The 20,256-nt window shown below is 37.9% G+C and overlaps 1 long non-coding RNA gene across 1 annotated transcript; it reads right to left on the bottom strand.

Annotated features, from left to right (window-relative positions):
- Positions 1-3,997: 3,997 nt before the first annotated feature.
- On the bottom strand, positions 3,998-12,916 carry LOC141514216 (uncharacterized). The gene is made up of 3 exons (XR_012475971.1): positions 12,707-12,916; positions 4,763-4,837; positions 3,998-4,272 (listed from the first exon to the last, which is right to left on the bottom strand). It is a non-coding gene; the product is annotated as an uncharacterized LOC141514216 (long non-coding RNA).
- Positions 12,917-20,256: the final 7,340 nt, after the last annotated feature.

The following is a 20,256-nucleotide window of genomic DNA, read 5'->3' as shown; positions in this document are numbered from 1 at the left end:
GGTTTTTAAAGGCACAAAGTAAATGCAGAGGATTATAAAGGAAACCAAAGGCTAGTGCAAACAAAGATGTCATCTCTCCCCCCTCCCCCATCTAAGTTCATAAACCCCTGAAATCTACTCCAGGTTGAGAATTCCTGATCTAGACCAAATCCCTCATTGGCAGGAATATGAAGTAACTTCTCTAAGATCATACATTCAATTAATGATGGAATCTGGATTCAAATCCAAATCTTCTGACTCCAAGTTCAGAGATTTTTGTATTATTTCATGCTACCTCCTCCTCTGCCTTGCCATTGGATTGTTAGCTCCTAACAGCACAGAGAGTTTCAGTCTCTATATCTTTAGCTTATGAGAACATGTTGAAAATTTTATTGTTCTGTTTTCAGTCATATCTCATTCTTTGTGCCCCTTTTTGGTGATTTTCTTGGCAAAGATAGTGGAGTGGTTTGCCATTTCCTTCTCCAGCTCATTTTATAAATAAGGAAACTGAGGCAGCAATTTCTTTACAAACCTGTCAAATTGAAGAACTGAAAATGCTATATGCAGATTGATCCCAGGGTATAACATGCCAATGGTTCTTTGTTACATTTATTGCTCCCTATTTACAGGCTGCATCCTAGATATCCCACCCTTCATAGAACATCAAAACACATCCTCTTCTAGGTGAGATAAGATATCAACTGTTGGCACAATATTTCCCTTAAAGGGAGCCGTGGACTCTATTTGATGAAATATTTAGGGGATGAGGCAACTCATTTTAATAACTAATAGACTCTGGTAGAACCTCAGGGAGTTTGCCATACTATCACTTGACTATTGTGAAATCCTTGGTATCTTTTGAATGAATAATATCCCTTTATATTTACATATTGCTTTTCTCTTAAGAAGTTCAAAGCTCTCCCCACAACATGATCTCATTCATGCTACCTACACCCTATGAGGTAAGAAAAGGACAGCTATTATTATTATTACCATTTTTTAAAATGAGGAAACAATACATAGACATAGAGAGGTTACAAGTCTTTGCTGAGGTCACACAGAAAGCCAGAGATTGAGTCAGATAAAGAATTCTAGTCTCTTGGTCCTTCAGAAGTTAGAGTCATAACAAATTCTAGCACTGGCCCTGGATCAGTTCTGGATCTGGAATCAGGAAAACTCATCATTCTGAGTTCAAATCTGACTTTTGATTCTTACCAGTTGTGTGACCCTGCCCAAGTCACTTAACTCTGTTTTACATTTAAGAAGTTTAAGAAAACTTAACTCAGTTTTCTCATCTGAAAAGTGGAGATAATAATAGCACCTACCTCACAGGGTTGTTGTAAGGATCAAATGAGATATTAGTAGTTCCTGGTACAAAGTAGGGACTGTACAAAAGCTTATTCCCTTCTCTTTCTCTGTCCCTTCTTTTTCTATACTCTAAACCTGACCTCACAAAGTGGAAAAGTATCCAGATACACATTCAAAAGTAGACTCAGTAGAGAGACATGGCCAAGTTTGGAGAGAGGGTCATTTCCAAAGGTGGGCCATGTTGTTGTACAGTCATGCCCAACTCTTTGTGACACCATGTAGGATGTTCTTGGCAGATATTGGAGCAATTTGCCATTTTTTCTCCAGCTCATTTTTTTTTTAGAATGAGAAAAGTGAACTGAGGCAAAAACGATGAAGTGACTTCCCAGGGTAAAACAGCTGGTAAGTGTCCAAGGCCAGATTTGAACCCAGGATGATGAGTCTTACTGATTCCAGGCCCAGAACTCAATGCACTATGGCACCACCATCTAGCCATCAGGGAAATTAAAGGGTGTTTAAGTGAGCTAAAGAGAACCATACTTCTGGAAGAAATTTAGGATCATTGCTTGAGAGTAGGAAAGGGAACTCTGATGGCCTTCTAGTCCAATCTCTTCATTTAACAGTGAACAATGATGCCAAGGGAGATTAAGCAACTTTCCCAAAGTCTCACAAGTAATAAACTTCAGATTCAGAGTCAGTGCTCATTCTACTGTTATCATAACACAGATCTTGCAATATAAGTATTTACTATTCTTTTGCTATATTCAGGGCCCCCTGCTAGACACTGTGAGGGAGATGAGGGAAGTTGAAGACCCACTTCCTAACATAATCTTAGAAATCATCTAGACTAGCTCCTTATGGTTGAGAATTCTGAGACTCATGAGGTCAAGTAATCAAGCCGAGATTGCGCAGCTAGCAAGAGGCACTGTATTCTCACTTCCAATCTCTTGCTATAAAAATTAGCAATAATGACATCTAATATGTATGTAATATAATCACTTCAACATGTGTTCATATTCACAATTTCCTTTGATTTTCACAGCAACTCTAAAAGAGGTAAGATAGATGTTACTCTCCCCGTTGTATATGTAAGGAAAGTAAGGCCTGGAGGAGTTAAAAGTCTTTATTCTGTTTCCATCTCAAGATAGCAGCAGAATAGAAGAACTCAAGTCTCTTGACCCAGAGTCCACTGTTCTGTAGACCAAGAGCATAAAATTAACTTTTTAGAACTATAGCTCAGACATTGTCGGATGTGTAGAATAAAAAGAGATTCTAATGGATTTCAGTAGTTGAAAAAGGATTCATAGAAGCTATGATATTTCGGATTGGTCTTTGGAGGTTAAATCTGGAGAAAAGAACAAGGCATTGGTGGGTAAGAAGAAAAACTATGAGTCAGGAATCTCAGCCTCCAGGATACCCCATTTGACCTTATGGCTGCTCATGAAGTTTCTTTAGTCATCTCCCTGTGGAACAACTGAACCTGCCTGAATTGCAGTAGCCTTTACAGCCAACAGTACATTGGAGAATTTTCCAGGTGACCCACTACTCTGTCTTAAGCTCCATGCCATAAACCAGCCCCAAATTCAAAATAGGACCAGGGAGGCTTAGTTTAGACAACAGAGTAGGGTATGGGAAATAAACCCAGGGCAATACCAATTGGCACTGATCCCAGAAGCTAGATGAGTGAAGGCTCAAAGAATCATAAGAGGTGGGGGTCAGGGAAAGCTCAGGGAAAGCAACTCACTCCTATAGCACTTTTGGTGCTATCTATATATTCTGTCTTGAATTTGTCTTCTCTCTTCAAATAGAAGGTAAGTCTTTGAAGGCAAGAACCAGACACTGAACTACCTTTGTTTTTCTCCCCCCATCTCCCATTAATGTCAATGTCTGATGCTTCATCAAGTCATGGAGGTGATCATAAGTTCCCAAAGGCTATGCCAAAAGCCACAAGCTCTGGAAGCCCTAACACACTGGAACATTTTTGATTATGATTTCAGTGAAGACTGTTCTCTTGTCCAAGGAACAGTTTAGAAAAATGCACTGAAGTTCAATTATTTGGTTGGTTTTAATAGATGGATTTTGGTTATATTGTGGAAGACCATCTTCTAAACCATAATGAGGTTGTATTCTACATCAGTGGTCAGAGAACTGATAACAGCAATTACAAAACCTTGTAGAAATGTTTCACCTCTCACCTGGACCTAGCAAAGTGCCAGGCATACACTTTTAAAAATTTTCTGGTTTTGGAGGGTATAGTGGAAGAGTATTTTATTAGACCTGGAGTAAGGAGAGTTGCTTTGAAATTCTATGTCTGGAACTTAATACTGTGTGACTGAGTAATTTGAGCTCTTTAAGCCTCAGTTTCCTAATTCATAAAATGGAGATATTAGCACTTCCACTGCCTCTTCCAGTGTTGTTTTGAGGAAAGTATTTTGTAAATTATAAAGAGCTATAGTTAAGTGAACTATTTATTTACCATCTTCAGAGCAAGAAATTCAAGGATTGTAGACATAGAACTGGAAAGGAATTTAAACATTATCTAGTCTATATTATTTTATAGATGAAATAACTGAGGACCAGAGAATCTAAATGATTTGCCAAAGGAAGTAAATGAAAGCAGTGGGATTTGAACCCAGACCCTGTAGCTCCAAGTCCACAGGTGCTCTCTCTCTCTCTCTCTCCCTCCCTCCCTCTCCCTACTGTACCATACTGCCCTCTGGATGTTGTGGTCAAGGTCTTTTTCCTGTATGCTCCTGTGGTCTGGTGTTCTTCCGCCTCTCTAACCTTTAATGATAGTCTTCTCATACCCAACAGTGAATTCTTTTCAGGTTTTGTTTCATTCAGGATGGTGGTGTGGGTTCACACTGGAGGAAGGGAAGGCAGGGTCACAGATGAGGAAAACTTTGAACTCAAGAGGATGAGTCTCTCCATGATGACAGATCATAGTGGGATTTCACAAGAGAAGTCTTATTCAAGGGAGATTGCCTAAAAGAAAAGAAGAGGGAAGAACAGTAACCTTGAACTCTCAGGAAACTCTACTTTTGTTCTACCTCCTTCTCAACCCATGAACCTCTCAACTCCTCAGGGTATTCCTCAAAGACACAGTAATTGAATGTGTACATATGGACACACATCTAGCCTCCAGTAGAAATAAGACTAAGTTGAGCCAAGCTTGATGACATAAGGACTCAGTCAAACAACTAATTTCCACTTTCCAAAGGAGGGGGAGGGGAGGGAGTCTAGTATGCTGAGCCACATGAGAGGAGGGACACTATGGAATTGCAGGTGACTTGTTTGTATTTTTCAGTGGACAAATGGTTGAGAAACCCAGGTTAGAGGGGCTTCAGGGTATACATGGAACAGACAGTAACTGCCATGGACAATCTAGTATACTGTAGCTTGATCTTGGAAGATTCTTTGATTCAGCCTTTCCTAACTTTTTAGGAGATGCAGGCCATGGAGGATTATGTCCTACCTTGAGAATATTGCTGAGTATAGTAGTAACTTTTCAGAAATTCAGATTCTTCTTAGAACTCTAGGAACCAGACATCTGGAATACAGGAGAAAGAAGTGGATTTGGAATCAGCCAGACATGGGTTTCCATCCTTGCTTGGTTTTTTTGTTAGCTGGGTGATCTTGGTGATCAAAGGCAAGAAAATCACTGGATGCCTCTAAACTCACATGTCTTTATCTAGGATGTAAAAGAGCCAGATTCAATGGCCTCTGAAATTGCTTCCAGTTCTAGGTCTAAGATCCTATGAACTCATTTCCCATATCTGGTTTTCAGTTTCTTTTTCTAGAAAATCAGGATATTGGCTCAAAGGATCTCTAAGATTCTCAAATAAAAATGGAGTCACTAAACCACACATAAGGATCCTTGTGGGAGGCATCATCATCATCATCATCAAAAGCTAAAATTTATGTAGAACACACAATGTGCTAGGCCTTGTACTAAGCACTTTTTAAAAATTTTTATTTTTTCTTTTATTTTTTCTTTATTTTTTCTTACACATTACTAAAATATTCTTGTTTAAGAGTAAACTTATTACCCCCTCCCCCACTAAAATATAAAACCTCATGAGAAATAAAGTAAAAGAAAGAGAAAAAATATGATACCATCAACTCTGTCTTGGCTGGATCTCATTATCATAAGTCCATCACAGAAGTTACTCCATATTTTTCCACAGTTGCTGTTGCTGATTGTAATTCCCTCCATTCATTCCTCCCCACTACCATCTATTATATTTTTTCCTCTCCTTTCACTCTGTCCCATTTCTAAAATGTGCTGTAGGGTAACTGAGTGGTGCAGTGGACAGAGCAATGGCACTGGGGCCAAGAGGCCCCAAGCCCACATACCACCCCAGAGACCCAGAAGCCACCCGGCCCTGTAGTTCTGGACAGGCCACCCAATCCCAGCCCCTTGCAAAAAAATAAAAAATAAAATGTGTTATATCTGATTATTCTCTCCTATGATCTACCCTCTCCTCTATCACCCACATCCCCCTCTTCCCCCTATCCCCCTTCTCTCCTTTTTTCTCTAGATGCCTATACCCTATTGAAAGTGTATGCTGCTTCCTCTCTGAGCCATTTCTGATGAGAGTGAAAGTTCCTTCATTCCCCCTTGCCATCCCCCCCCTTCCATATCATTGCAAAAGCTCATTACAAAAAAATATCTTTTAGGGGGCGGCTAGGTGATGCAGTGGATAGAGCACTGGCCATACAATCAGGAGTACCTGAGTTCAAATCTGACCTTAGACACTTTGTAATTACCTAGCTGTGTGGCCTCGGGCAAGCCAATTATCCCCACTGCCTTGCAAAAAATCTTTAAAAAAATATCTTTTATATGAAATATCTTAGCCTATTCCACAACTTTCTCTTACTCCCAGCACATTTCCCTTTTATCCATTGACTCCATTTTTACAATATATCTTCAAATTCAGCTCTCTCCTGTGCTTCATCTATAGAGGTTCCTTTTACCAGCTCTATTAAATGAGAAGGTTCATACGAGTACTATCAATATCATTTTTTCCATGCAGGAATACATGCAGTTCATGATCATTAAGTCCCTCATATTTTATCCTTCTCCTCCACTCTCTATGCTTCACCTGGGTCCTGTAACTTGAAGGTCAAACTTTCTGTTCAGCTCTGGTTGTTTCAACAGGAACATTTGAAATTCCCCTGGTTCATTGAAAGCCCATCTTTTCTGGGAGAGGATGTTCAGTTTTGTTGGATAGTTGATTCTCGGTTGCATTCTAAGCTCTTTTGCCTTCTGGAATATTATATTCCAAGCCCTACGAGCCCTTAATGTGATATTTGCATTGCACCCTGGCTGCTCGTAATATTTTCTCTTTGACTTGGGAGTTCTGGAACTTGGCTATAATATTCCTGGGGTTTTTTTTTTTTTGAATCTCTTTCTGAGGGAGATCAGTGGATTCTCTCAATTTCTATTTTGCCCTCTGCTTCTAGGATATCAGGGTAATTTTCCTGTAAGAATTCTTTAAAAATGAAGTCAAGGCTCTTTTCCTGATCATGACTTTCAGGTATCCCAATAATTTTTAAATTATCTTTCCTGAATCTGTTTTCTGGATCAGTTGTTTTTCAATGAGATATTTCACATTTTCTTCTAATTTTTCATTTTTTTGGTGTTGAACTATTGTGTCTTGATTTCTTGCAAAGTCATCAGCTTCCTTTAGCTCCATTCTACATCTGAAGGATATGTTTTCCACAGAGAGCTTTCTTATATCCTTTTCCATCTGGCCAGTTCTGCTTTTTAAAGCATTTTTCTCCTCAATAACTTTTTGAACTGTTTTATCCATTTGACCTAAGCTGGTTTTTAACATGTTATTTTCTTCAGCATTTTTTTTTTTTGGATCTCCTTTGACTAAGCTGTTGACTTCGTTTTCATGTTTTTCCTGCATCTCTCTCATTTCTTTTCCCAGTTTTTCTTCTATCTCCCTCACTTGATTTTCAAAATCTTTTTTGAGCTCTATCATAGCCTGAGCCCAACTTCTATGTTTCTTAGAGTCTTCAGATGCAGAAGTTTGGACTTTCTCAGTTTCAGATTGAGTATTTTGATCCTCCATGGGATCATAGATGAAGTAATTTTCAATGGTCTAGTTCCTTTTTTTCCTGTTTACTCATTTCCCCAGCCTGTGCCTGGTTTTGGGGTGCTTCCTGAGCTTTTGAGTTTTATTGGGATACCCCCACAAAGACCTCAGTGTGTGAGGCTCTGACTGCTCTCCTGGTCTGTGAATGACCAGAAGCGTACCCCTCTGCCAAGGGGTTGGGGGGTGGTCCCTGTTCTATAGGGGAGGCCTAGACTGCAACCAGGATCTGAATATGGTCAGAGCCCACAGAGGACAGACCTTGGAAGTTTCTCTCTACTCCCTTACCTTCAGTGGGCTGAGCACTCAGGGTAAAGCTGCCTGAAGGCTCCTGCTGAGCAACTCTGCAGGCCTGCTTCCATTTCCTGGATCTGGGCTGCCACTACAGCAGCTGGGCTGAGTGCTACTACCATGCTGAGGGCCTGGATTTTGCACTCGCTCTGGCAGAGGTCTCCCTGCTGACCTTCCAAGTTGTGCTTTCTGCTCCCTGGGGTGCAGGTCAGGAAACTGCTTCTGCTGCTGGGAGCCATGGCTCCCAGGTGCCTTTAAAATTTTTTATTTAAGGCCATGGGGTTAAGTGACTTGCCCAAGGTCACACAACTAAGTAATTATTAAGTGTCTGGGGGTTGGATTTGAACTCAGGCCCTCCTAACTCCAGGGTCAGTGCTTATACAAAGAACTTTACAAATTTATCTCTTTTGATGCTTATATGACTGCTATTATTTTTCCCATTTTACAGATGAGGAAACAGACAAATAGACTTGACCAATATCACCCAGCTAGTGTCTGAGACCAGATTTAAACTCAGATCTTCTTCACTCCAAATCCAGTGACCTATGGTCTGTGCCACCTAGCTACTATCTATGTTTTATTGTATTTTTATTTGTTTTGTAAATATATCCCAATTATATTTTAATCTGGTTCCTGAACAGCAGGTCAAATATTTGATGCCTCTGCTTTAGGGCCACAAAATCTGTGATCTCATCATGCTAGAGACTTTTCTCATCTGAATATGTAGTTACTAAACTTCTTGGTTCCTGGTTTTTTATAGATATTCAGCATACTCTCTTCCTTTCCTTCACCAGTCACTGCTACAGAAAGTGGATGCCTAGGTCTAGCATCCATTTCCTTTCTCATATACTCTAGATTACATAGGGTAGTTAGGTGGTGCAGTGTATAGAGCACCAGGCTTGGGGTCCAGAGGACTTGAGTTCAAATCTAGTTTCAGACATTTGACTCTTACTAGCTGTGTGTCCCTGGGCAAGTCATTTAACCCTGATTGTCTCTCATCCAGGACCATCTATCTCTAGTAGTTCTGATTTATATCTTGCCACAGATCCTAGAGGAGAAAGTGAGGTTGGTGACTTAGCACAGCACCCCTCCTTGATGACATGGTCTTCAAAAGGACAAACAACAACAGATCCCAAGATAAGTTTCTTGTACATTTTATTTACAAACATAAGAAAAATATGATAGTGCATATAAGCACTGTATCAACAGTGAAGCTGATATAGTATTTAATCTGAATACAATGTTGAGTGTTTAATCAATTAAGAAATCAATCAAAAACCAAGCATTTATTAAAGTCTTTACTCTGTCTCAGGCTTTGTACCAAGCTAAAGGCTATGGGAATAGTAAGAAAAACATGAAAACATTGTCTCCCCTCAAGGAAATTACCTTCTCCTGGTAGAGACAATATGCACAACAATGAAATCACAGACCTGGACCAAATAAAATAAAATAAAATAAAATGAAAGTAATAAAATTCTGCCCAGTTCAAGAAGGGTAAGATTTGTTAAGCTCTTCTCTAGTTAAAGATTCTCAGGTCTAACTTGGTCCTTTTCATCCTGAAGTTCTGAATTATGGAAGGAAGGATACTGTATGTAGTGCAGCAGTCCTTGAAGTTTTTCCTCTCAGGAACCCTTTATAACCTTAAAAATTATTGAGGAACTTTTCAAAGAACTTCTGGTTATATAGGTTGTATCTATTGATATTTATCATATTTGAAATGAAAACATATTAAAACTATTAATTAATTTAAAATAATAAGCCCATTACATATTAATATAATCTTTTCAAATTGGAAAATAACTATGATTTCCAAAATGAAAAAATTAGTAAGTGGCATTGTTTTGCATATTTTTGCAAATCTCCTTACAGAAGATAGCTGGATTTTATTTGTTTCTGCTTTCAGTCTCTTGTTGATTGGTTGGTTGAAGTATATGAAGAAAATTTGGCCTTGCATGCTATGAATTGGAAAAGGAAGAAGTATTTTAATAGGCAAATAATATTTTAATATTATTGTGATCTTGAGTATCCATCTGAAAGATTCTTGGGGATTTCCAAAGTCTTGTGATCAGACTCTGAGAACCTCTTGTAGTAAGAAAAGTACTGAATTTGGTTTTAGAAAATTCAAGTTAGAATCTCAGATGCTAAATTTTCTGTGATTTTAAGCAAATTATTTCACTTCTTTAGGCCATAATTTTTTCCTCAGTAAAATAAAGAGGTTAAGATGAATAATATGGGAGTTTCCTTCTGATGATAAAATCTTACAGCGGTATGAGATCATCCAGATCTGGGTGATTCTAACACTAAAGCATACAGAAGGTAGTGGTCTCCAAAGTGGGACTTATCTCAATGAGTGAGTGATCAACTAACTAATCAAAGGGTGAATTGATGGATCATATGGTGTCTTTGCAATACCTATCTAAGCAACTTGACTCTTACATAGGCACATCTATCCTTTTTATACTCCACCACTTTACTCTCTCCCTCTACTGTGCACTCTCCTACCTTGTCCCTTCTAAACCTGGTGTCAATTAGGGCTCACAGAAGTAGCTGCACAGACACCATTGAAGAAATTTCCGCTTTGCCCTGGCCCAAACATATCTTGCCCCAGAGATCTCATGATTGCAGCAGGCACCTCTTAGATTCTAAGAGGGTAGACTGTGCTCCAGGAAGGACAGTGATAAGCAAGTAAGATTGTGCTCCCTTTCAGTTTGGGAAGAACAGAGTAATTGCACAGGAAGAACAAGTTGATTTCATTATATTATCCCCCCCCCAAAAAAAAAAATCTATTCCCTTCTTAACTTTTTGATGACTTTGAGGATTCCACCATCCTTCTAGTCACCTAACCTTTATAGCCTTCATCTCATCTCTTTCTACAATAATCAGTTGCCAGATCTTGCCATTTCTACCTTACAAAGTATCTAGCACCTCTCCTTTTCTCCTTACTCATATTGCCTTACCCTATTTTAGGTCATTATTACCTTTTTCCTGGACTATTGAAGTAGCCTCTCAGTTGATCTTTCCTGTCTCTCTCCTTTCTTATGAATCTTTTACAGCTGCCCAAGTACTTCTCTTAAAATGCCACATCATTCCTCTTCTCGATAAGCTCCAATGGCTCCCTAGAAACTCTAGGATCAACTAATATTTCATTTTTATAGCAGTCCTTTAAATATCTACTTTAATGTAAATTTTATAATATACATTACAATGAATACAGTAGCACATATATCTGTGTGTGTGTGTATGTGTGTGTGTGTGTGTGCTAAGAGACTTGATTTCTAGATCTAATCAACTCTTACCAGTAGAACAAGATATTTATAATTTATAATTCTCAAGACTTTTAGGTCAGTCACTACTTTAACATTTCATGTAGCAGGTGATTAAAAATGTTTATTGAATTAAAATATAAATGTTAACTGAATCAATGAAATTAAAAGTGGTTTTTTTTTCAGTACTTATTATCTACCAGAATGGATAAAGGAAAGAATGAATTAGGTATTTATTAAATATCTACCATATACAAAGTTCTGTGCTAAGTAGTATTAGATGACTCAGTGAAAGAACACTGGACCTAGAGTTAGAAAGACCTGAGTTCAAATGTGACCTCAGATACTTACTAGCTATGCAGCCCTGGGCAAGTCACTTAACCTGTTTGCTTTAATCCACTGGAAAAGGAAATGGCAAACCACTCCAATATCTTTGCCAAGAAAACTTCATGGAAAAAAAAATTCATGGGAGTCACATAGAGCTGAACATGACTAAATGATTAAACAACAAAGTTCGCACTTTTATAAATGATAAGATGCAAACTGGTTTCTGAAATACACAATGCCAAATAAATGTTACATGAAGTCTGAGGGGGGAGAATTCATTAAAATCCTCATAGAAAAGATATCACTTGAACTGATTTTTAAAGGATGGGTAAGAATTTAATAGGTAAAGAAGGGGAACAATCCAATCGTAGGGAATAGTGAACAAAGACTTGATAAGTCTGGGTGGAGCATCTGACTCCTGGATAAGGGTAATAGGAAATTAGGCTCAAATGTTGGGTAAAGTGATATCAGATTGTGGAAGGCATTGAATGTCAGATAAAGTAATTTGAATTTTACTCAGGAAACAAGAAGGATTCAATGAGGGGTTTCAAGGAGGGACATGAAATACTCTACAGCAAAGATGATAACAGATGGAAAACCAATGTTGGAATGACTATGGAACAACAGGTACACTGATTCACTGCTGATGGATTTGTGTATTGCTCTAGCCATTCTAGCAAGCAACTTGAAATTATCCAAGAAAGTTATTAAGCTGTTTGTACTCTGGCTCAGTGTTCTCATTACTGATTTTATGCCCTAAGAAAGCAACAGAAAAATAAAAGGTTCATATGTAACAAAATATTTATAGATGCACAATTTGGAATAGCAAAAATGTTAGTTATGTGCTCAACAACTGGGGAATGACTGAACAAACTATGATGTATTAATGAAATGGAATAATTTGTCATTTTAAAGAATTTCAAGGTTATTTAAGATAAAGGATTTATTAAGTACTTACCCTGTATCAGAAACTATATGCCAAGCATTGGGAATACAAATTTTAAAAAAAGAGAGAAAAAGCAAACTCTTAAGGAATTTATATTCTAATGAAGGAAAACAATATTTAAAATGGAACTGGAAAAGTGGTGGGGGAAGAGAGATGAAAAAGTATTTCTGGGAGGTGAGCCAGGTTAGAAGTCAGTGGAATGGGTACTTCCTTAATTCAAAGTTTCAGGAAGGAACTTACAAATTGAAGGAGGAAGCTGCTTCCAGAGTGAGAGGGCTAGTATGATGGGGGATGAATAGAAAGAATTCAGGGGAAAAATAAATGAACTTGTTTGATCTTATATAGAGAAAATAGAACCTAACAATTATTTCAATTCAATGACTTTAACAATGCAAATGGTACACTAAAAGGGAATGGAATGGAAAAAGCATTTATATATTAAGAATTAACTCTAAGCTCATAATATAAATAGAAAAGTAATATCTTACTTTTCTCCACTTCTTCTCTTTTCTCCAGGAATTCATATTCTTATTGGAGAAGACATATAGAAGACAACACACAGTTTTAGGAGATGTAAAGGTGAAGTAACTCTTAGGATGAGGCTATAGGGAGCATGACAAGACTCAGAGTCTTTAGGGCATACCATCAAGCCATATAATAATGTCTAAGTATCCAGAGGGGAAAGTGGCAGGGCAGATAGTAAGAGCTGATGGTTGGTGAGCACCATGGCAGGTGGATGGACTCTGATCAGTGACTATTGGGAAAGGGGTGGTGGGATCATGGGTCATTCTGGGTTAGTATAAACAGGGGTTATAGAAGTTGGGAGTTAATTTTCAAGCTAGGAGTATGTAAGTCCACTACCTGGTAGGATCTGGCAAGGGCAGATGGGGTTGTGAAGGCTCCCTGAAGCCTGTTCTAGCTGGACCTTGGGAACTTATTGACATCTGACTGGTAGTTGCGCAGTGGAGTGGAGTGGAAAGTTCCTTATTCCCTCAAGTGACTTACTGCTGAGCCTCAGCCTGTGATTAGCAACAAAACTCAGGTGAAATCCCTTGGAAAATCTTAATTCCAAATCAATGATATTGGAATACACAAACTTCCTTTCTATTAAACAGAAAACTGCTGAAAGAGGAATGTTTAGAGCTTGGTCAGACATTGAAATCACCAGGATCATTCACTGTATCCCAAGCTATTGCCAGTCATCTTGACTTTTGTCTTACTACTGGACTTTGATGACTCTGAGAGAGAGAAGCTAATGACTTTGTGCACTCTGCCTCACCTAAATGTAATCCGTGACCAAGTCAAAACTACTTTGTGATGTCTTGGATTCTTTTTGAAAATGCCAGATGAACAACAGCTGAAACTATGAGAGTGGGTGAAGTTATCAAGGAAGATAATCTAGAGGGATACCACTTTTTATCCTGTTATCCATCACAGCAAATTTAGTTACTGGTAACAGATCCTAAAGGGACTAGAATGCTTTATTTTTCTCCTAAACCATTTGCTTAATTTGAATAGGTTTCTTTCTTCTTGTCCCTAACTTTTTCCTTGAGTGTTTAAAACTATTTTCTCTACTTTTCTGATCTAGCAACACATTAAAAAGAATCCTATCATATTGCCTCATAAATCTCATAGCAAAGCTTTTTAGAGACACAGCATTGCTAAACTAAGATTACAATAGCACTCATCTCAACTTTTCAGGTAAGTCTCTTAAAGATTCTACTTCAAAGTTTATACATCCATTCCATTATCATATAGGACTGGAAGGAAGCCATCTGAAAGTGAAAACTGGTATAAATTTAAAGCACTCTGCCATTCTTCCTAGCATGCTTCAAGCAAAGTACAGACTCTTGGAGCAAAAAAAAAAAAATCATGCCATCCACTCACTTAGCTCTTAACATCCTAGGTAACCCATTGGGGAAGATGTCTTCTATAACCTCAAAAACTTCTTCATCATCAATCAACTTAAATTATCTCAGAAAAAGGGAGGAGACATAGCAACAGTCAAGGGGTGGATAGGTCAGAGAAATAGAATTCAGAGATGGGTAGCTGAAGGTGCTGAGAATTTGGAAACATAATTGAGGGATATATTCTCTCAGATAAGGTCTGCCCTACACAGCCTGAATTTGGTATTGTCCCTTCCTATCTGCCACAATTTCCCTAGTTTCTCTTGACACACATATCACCTGCAATTGTCAGGTGTGGTTGGCAATGTCGCTACATGTGGCTACTTGTTGCTGTTACTACATCCCAGAGTCTGGGGAGATAATGACTCCCTTGCCTCTTTATTGTTATCACTATTCCCTCCCCTATGCATGAGGGTTTAATTATATTGGGAATGGGGGAATGCTCCAGATTTCCTGGAGTACTAGACAGTCCTCCTTCAGTCTGACTAAAACCAACCATGAGTGATTCATGAAAAAGTCCCTTGTGGCATAATTAAACTCAAGGCAATTTGTGTGCCCCCAGAAATGGGATCCTTAGGCCTTCCAGAATTCCAGGTAAGTTGTTATTTGGCTTGACTTTGCCATGCTCCCTTATTATAGCTGACCTTGTTTCTCTCCCCAGGTTGCACTCCCCTTCCTCTACTCCTAAACACCAGAATTCCTAGTTATAACTCTGCCAATGAACTTTCCATTATACCAAAAAGGAGTGAGAGAGAAGTGTAGATGGGAACTTTCCAGAAATAACCAAAGCTGGGAAGCAGCTAGTTAGTGGATAGATTCTTGGTCTAGTAGTCAGAAGATCTTAATTCAAATCCCACTTCAGACTTTTACTGAATGTGTTATCCTGGGTAAGTCATCTAACCTCTTTCAGCATCTGTTCCCTTATCTGAAAGTGGAGATGATAACTCACACCTCACAAGATTGTTGTGAAGAGGGCAGCTAGGTGGCGCAGTAAATAGAGCACTAGCCTTGGAGTCAGGAGTACCTCGGTTCAAATCCGACCTCAGACACTTAATAATTACCTAGCCATGTGGCCTTGGGCAAGCCACTTAACCCCATTGCCTTGAAAAATCTAAAAAAAAAAAAAAAAGATTGTTGTAAAGATCAAATGAAAAGACATGCTCAAAGTGCTTCAAAGCCTATTAAGTGCTTTGTTTTGTTTTTAGGTTTTTGCAAGTCAAATGGGGTTAAGTGGCTTGTCCAAGGCCATACAGATGGGTAATTACTAAGTGTCTGAGTCTAGATTTGAACCAGGTACTCCTGACTCCAGGGCTGGTGCTTTATGCACTGTGCCACCTAGCCACCCTGACTGTGCCACCTAGCCGCCCCTATTAAGTGCTAATAATAAAAGTCCTTCTCCTTCTTCCTTCTCCCATCTATCTTCCCTTCCCCCAACTCCAGTGAAGCATTATCAGAATGACAACCTTGTTTTTTGTTTATTTTTTTTTTGTCCCAGTTGTAAGCATTTCTGGGTCACCGTGCCAGGAAGAGAATAGACTCTGCCAAGTTTTTTGACTGTGTCAGCTGAAGAAGGTTCAAGTGCTTTTAAAGTCAATCCTTCTTGGCTTCCACATCAGGGAGGAGTCATACACTTTCAAGTTCTTTACAGTCAGTCAACAGAGGAAGCTGTAGGGCTGAACTTCTTTAAACTTTGATTCTTGGCTACCTTGTCTAGATTGTTTTCTTTGTTTCACCTTTCTTCCCTATCCCTCCTCACCTCCCCACACCCAATCTAACTTTTCTATGGAAATACCCCTTGGAACAGAGGCAAAGATAATATCAAACAAAGGGCAAATTTTAGCAAATGATTATTGAATGAATGAATGAATGAATGAATGAATGAATGTAAGTCCAAGCACTCTCTTGTTGGGGTAGTGGAGAGGCTTATTTCAAGGCTTTATCTGAAAGTGAGAAAACCTGAACAAACAAGTCTGATGTTGCACCAAGAAGATATGGGTTTGAAAGTCTCTTTTGCTATGTGACCTTAGGCAAACCACAGTCCTGCTCTGAATGTCAGTTTTCCCATATGTAAATGAGGGGATTGGTCAATATCATTTTGGATGTGCCTTTCAGTTTGAAATCCTAGGAATGATGAACATTATATAGCTGACAGTCTGTGGGAAAGGATGAGGGCTGCTTGCAGAAACTTGAACTTTTTTATATCTTCTGGCCCCAGAGAACTTCTGCATGAAGCAGCTCTCCTGCCAAGATTAGAATCCCAATAAATTTAGTTTCAAATTGCTAGGGTGCTGTCATCTGTTAGGTTAAAAAGAATTGGCCACAGATTGGAAAAGTTGATTTAAAAAAAAATGAAAAATGACAAATGCTAGGTAGATTGTGTACTGTTAATGTCCAGACATTCTGGAAAGCCTTTTGGAACTATGCCCAAAAAACTATTAAACTGTTCATATCCTTTGACCAGCAGTACTACTATTAGTTTTATATCCCAAAGAAATAAAAGAAAAACAAAAATAAAAGTCCTTGTAGCAGCTCTTTCTTGGTGTCAAAGGTCTGGAAACCAAAGGGTTATCCATCAATTAGGGAATGGCTGAACAAATTACAGTATTAAAAACATGATAGAATACTGTTGTACTCCAAGAAATGATGAAGGGAATGGTTTCAAGAAAAAACTCAGAAGACATACATGAACTAAAACAAAATGAAGTAAGTAGACCCAGAAGAACAACAATTTCATAGAATTCATGATGAAACATCCTATCTCCAGATAGAGATCAATCAATGAAGACTAAGGTGTCTATGTGTGCCTATTTACACAATGTTTATATTTATCTTTTTTAGTCATTTTTTCATTTGTGTCCAACTTTTCACACCTTTTAGGGCTTTGTTGGAAAGAATTTGCCATTTTTTTTTTTGCCATTTCCTTCTCCAACTTATACATTCATCTGAACATATTATATATTTATATACATATTATATATTTATATATATGGTTAATGCAGGATTGTCTTACTTGACTATACATATGAATTTTATCATTTTTACTTTCTCAGTGTGGGGAATAGAGATAGAGATGGGAAGTAGAGAATTGGAAATTGAGATTAAAATAAAATTGAATGAACCACAAAAAGGTCTTTGACAACTTGGGTGCTGTCTCTCTACTGAGATTCCATTATCTTTGGGAGCTTAAAAACTTTCCAGTCTTCAAGAATTCCTTACAAAGGTACAACTATCTCTGGGAGTGGCCATGCCTTAAACCTTATCATCCATGGCATATTGTTAGAAGGAGCACTGGATTTATAATCAGACCTGGGTTACTATGTGGTCTCTAACTCTTGGTAATTGTATACTTGTACTATCAATCAATATGTATTTATTAAGCACCTACTACATGTAAGGCACTGTAACTTAACTGTTCTAGGCTCTTCTGGTATAGTCCAAGGCAGGATAGAGAAATTTACTGCTGTTTCTTGTCTTCTTCATCATTGAGCTTTTCAGTGAGGCCATCTTTGATTTTTTCATGGTGCTATCTTAACTAGAAGTCCAGATGAGTATGCTTTGTGGAAAGAAAGTTGATAACTTTCTTGACTGGTAACAATGGATGGAGGTCCCTCTATAGAGGCATAACTCTACACTTTGAATCTTGTTGGTGTCAAATGCGTATTACAATTTACTCAAACTACCTCCATATAACTCAATAAGCTTTTTAAAAGCATTTATAGTGTTCATTTGAGATCTATGTTACAAGATTATTTTGTTGGTTGTGTGGAGAATGTATTAAAAAGAGAAAGAGTAGATACAGGATCTGGAATCTATTCTGGTGAAAAGTGGTTAGGGTTTGAGCTAGCAGTGCAAAGAAGTGTTCAGATATTGGAGATGTAGTGTTGTTTATCAGTTGTTTCAGTCATGTTCATGGTCCCATTTGGGGTTTCCTCGGCAAAATTATTGGAGTGGTTTGCCATTCCTTTTCCAGCTCATTTTACTGATGAACAAACTGAGGCAAGCAGTTAAGTGACTTGTGCCAGAATCAGAGAGCTAGGAAGTTTCTGAGGCCAAATTTGAACTCTTGTCTTCTTGACTCCAGGTCTGGTGCTCTAGTCACTGTCCCACTAACATAATTGTCAATTGTGCCAGTGTGGTAGAGATAACATTGACAATACCTGGCAACTGATTGAATATGGGGGTGAGGTAGGATGAGGCAAAACAAAAGTCAAGGATAATTCTGAGTTTATGAATCTTGTTGACTGAGATATGATGATGTTAACCTTGAAAGAAATAGGGAAGGTAGAAAAATGTAGAACTCAAAAATTTGCAAAAAAAAAAATGAATATTAAAAACTCTTTGCTTGTAATTGAAAAAATTAAAAAGAAAGGGGAAAAAAGAAACAGGAAAGCTTAAAAAGAGGCATGGATTAGAAAGGAAAATGATGGCTTCCATTTAGGAAAAATTGTGTATGAAATGCCAACATAACATAAATTAATAACAATTATCCTTATAATAGCTGGCATTTTTATAGTACCTACTCTATTTCAGGTGCTGACCTAAAATATCTCTTTTCAATCCTTATAACTACTCTGGGAGACAGGCTACTATTATTCTCATTTTTATATTAAAGGAAACTGAAGCAAATGACTCACCCAAGGCCACAGAGCTAGTGAGAAACTGAAGCTGGATTGAATTCATGTATTCCTGACTCCAGGTTCATCTATCTTTTTCGCCATGAAGATATGTGCATTAAGCAGTTGGTGATGAGGAACTGGAGGTCAGGAGAGATTAAATTTGATTGGTTATCTATGTAGACATAATAATTGAACCTATATGGACTTAGCTCCTATCAGTTATTCAGTGACCAAGGACAATTCTACAAGATATGTGAAGGAAAATGCCATACATATCCAGAGGGGGGAAAAAACTATGGAATTTGAATGCAGACTAAAGTATACTATTTTCACTTTTAAAAACTTGTTTTATGTTTTTTTTCCTCATGGTTTTCCCCCTTTAGTTCTGATTCTTTTTTCACAACATGACTAATATGGAAAAATGTTAAACATGACTATTCATGTCAGATTACTTGCTGTCATGGGCAGGGGAGAAGGAAGGGAAGGAGGTAGAAAAATGCAGAACTTAAAAGTTTACAGAAAGATGAATATTGAGGGACAGCTAGGTGGAGCAGTGGATAGAGCACCAGCCCTGGATTCAGGAGTACCTGAGTTCAAATGTGACCTCAGACACTTAATAATTACCTAGCTGTGTGGCCTTGGGCAAGCCACTTAACCCCATTGCCTTGCAAAAACTAAAAAAAAAAAAAAGATGAATATTGAAAACTATTTTTGCATGTAATTGAAAAAATAAAGGTGAATATTGAAAACTATCTTTGCATGTAATTGAAAAAATAAAATAGCATTCAAAAATAATTGAATCTATAAGAGTAGATTAGCTCAATAACTGAATACAAGTATAATTTATTAATCATTTCCTATTGGTAATACATGGTACTATATACTGAGGCTTCAAAGACAAGAATGAAAAGAGTCTTCAAGAAGTTTACATTCAACTGAGAGAATATGGCAAAGAATTATGCATAATAACTTTTTTGTTCGGTTTTGAATGTTCTCTATTTTTTTAAATTAACTGCATCCTAATATTACATTACTCTCCTTTCATGCCCTCACTTATTTTATTATGAATTTAAAAATAAAATAAGCATTTACATAACCTAATAGTATAGATAAAAGTGATTGTACATGAAACTCCAAATCTATAACTTATTTTTTAAAAATAAATTAACAATAAAATTATCATGTAATTTTCTTCTTTTTTGGTCCTTTTTTCCTTCTCTTATCCTTCCCATCCTAGAAATGGCTACTATTAGACACAAATATTGAGTGTGCATATATACATATATATTATATGTAAAATCATTCTATACATATTTCTATTTATCCGTTCTTTCTCTGGATGCAGGTAGGGTCTTCCTTAAAATGCTCTTTGTGGGGGTGGCTAGGTGGCACAGTGGATAGAGCACCGGCCCTGGAGTCAGGAGTACCTGGGTTCAAATCCGGTCACGACACTTAATAATTACCTAGCTGTGTGGCCTTGGGCAAGCCACTTAACCCCATTTGCCTTGCAAAAAA

This window comes from Macrotis lagotis, chromosome 1, assembly GCF_037893015.1.
Source record: "Macrotis lagotis isolate mMagLag1 chromosome 1, bilby.v1.9.chrom.fasta, whole genome shotgun sequence".
Taxonomy (NCBI): Eukaryota; Metazoa; Chordata; class Mammalia; order Peramelemorphia; family Peramelidae; genus Macrotis; species Macrotis lagotis.
Note: the sequence above shows the minus strand (reverse complement) of the source record. Positions and strands in the feature narration are given on the sequence as shown.